A 2,175-nucleotide genomic window follows, 5' to 3' on the forward strand; every position below is an offset into this window, starting at 1 on the left:
CACCCCTGACTTCTGGCCCCAGCTAAGCCTCATCCCTCTGGCACAAAGCCACCAAGGGTCTCTGTCATTAGGTGGGCCCATGAGACCCCATCTTGAAACATTCCCTCCTGCCCTTACCTCTCCACCCTCACCTGGCTGAATGAGTCCAGCACATCCGTCTCCACTAAGATGTCCTTTCCTCCTAGAGGTTTTCTCATTCCCCACCTGCCTCCACCTGGATGGGAGCCACTCCTGTATAGTCCCATGGAAGCCCTCAGCATTTTCCATGCTGTGTTATGACTGTCTGTGGATTTCCCCAGCTCCCTCTCCACCTGTAAATTTCTGAGAGCAGAGTTCTTCACTGCTACATTCCCAACACCCAGCCATCCTGTCTGGTATGCAGTAGATGATAAATATCTGTGATTGAATGTTATTCATACCCATATGATTTTTTATATTTGCTGCTATACAGACTACAGTTATGTATTCTGTTTATACATAGACTCTCTGCCACTTAAAAAAAAAACTATTTGACTGTTCTGGGTCTTAGTTGTAGCACGCAAGGTCTTTAGTGGTGGCATGTGGGATCTTGTTCCCTGGCCAGGGATTGAACCTGGGACCCCTGCATTGGGAGTGCAGAATCTTAACCTCTGGACCACAGGGAAGTCCTCCAACTCTGCCAGTTAGAACAACCAAGTGACTCCTCTTTTCCCCCACCCCAAGCTGATGCCTATTCCAGCATCACAAGGTTAGTCCTGTCTCCGCTCACACACACACCCTGCACCAAGTCTCAACCCTGCTTTGTACAAACTTGAGTGTTACCCTGAGGAACTGGCTTTCATTCAACAAGAAGGATGAGTCATTGGAAGTGTGTTTAAGACCAGGAGAGCATGAAATTACAACTCTGGGCCAAGATGAACATTCATGGATTGGCAGCACAAAAATCTGAGACTAAGGGAGATTTGTTAGGGAGCAGTGACTACTGGGGACAGGAATGGAGAAGAAAAGACAGTTTTGAACTGAGAGGAAGGATCTGGCCATTCATCAGATGTCATTGTTTACTCGCTAAGTCATTTCCAACTCTTTTGCAATCCCGTGGACTATTGCCCACCAGGCTCCTCTGTCCATAGGATTTTCCAGGCAAGAAGGCTGGAGTGGATTGCCATTTCCTTCTCCAGGGGATCTTCCTGGCTCAGGGATCGAACCTGTATCTCCTGCAATGACAGGTGAATTCTTTACCACTGAGCCACCAGGGAAGTCCTGTTCATCATATACAGGGACCAAAAAGAGAAAGACTCAAAGTTGAGTTCAAACTCATGGGATTAGAAGATTGGAAGTCAGGTGACACCATTCACAGAAATAGGAATTATTGGAGGGGTTGCGTGAACTGTTTCATTTTTCAGGGAGGAGAGTTGTCCCATGGATCTGCTAACAAAATATGCAAGTTAAAAAGCTCAATTACTGGGCTTCCCTAGTGGCTCAGCAATAAAGAATCTGCCTGCCAATGCAGGAGATACAGGTTGATCCCAGATCTGAGAAGATCCCACATGTACTAAAGTGAAGAAGAGAATATAAGGCAATTAAGCCCATGAGCCACAACTATTGAGCCTGTGCTCTAGAGGCCAGGAACCGCAACTACTGAGCCCACGCTCTGCAACAAAAGAAACCACCTCAATGAAAAGTCCGAGAACTGCAACGAAGAAGAATCCCTGCTTTCCGCGACTGGAGAAAAACCACACAGCAACAAAGAGCCAGCACACGCCAAAATACATAGATTAAAAAAAAAAATATATATATATATATATATATATGTAAAAAGCTCAATCATTCAAGCTTAGAGCACTGACACAGGATCCACTTTGACCAAAATGTATCAACATCGTTGTGACCACTATGGCCTTACTTGCTCAGTTTTGTTTGGCTTAAATACCTATTGCCTTATATTCTCTTCTTCACTGTAGTACGTGTGGGTACTGAACACATTTCAATTTTTATTTCCTATCAGATGAAAGTATCTACCTGAAAGATATTAAATATTTATTTTTTCTTTCCTGGGAAAAAGCTCAATTATTCAAATAAGGATTACAGATAGCATGGGTTGCGATTGCTAGGTGCCAATCACTTTACAGCATTTACTTCTTTTGTGCTTACTACAACATCCTGAGATCTATTGTGTGATTCTCTCATTGTACAAAT

General features: G+C 44.1%; 1 non-coding gene across 1 annotated transcript; it reads right to left on the bottom strand.

Moving 5' to 3' along the window:
- Positions 1–570: 570 nt before the first annotated feature.
- Positions 571–644, bottom strand: TRNAG-CCC (transfer RNA glycine (anticodon CCC)). Its single transcript has one exon. It is a non-coding gene; the product is annotated as a tRNA-Gly (tRNA).
- Between the last annotated feature and the right edge of the window lie 1,531 nt (positions 645–2,175).

The sequence above is a fragment of the Bos mutus genome, chromosome 28, assembly GCF_027580195.1.
Source record: "Bos mutus isolate GX-2022 chromosome 28, NWIPB_WYAK_1.1, whole genome shotgun sequence".
NCBI classification, from domain to species: Eukaryota; Metazoa; Chordata; class Mammalia; order Artiodactyla; family Bovidae; genus Bos; species Bos mutus.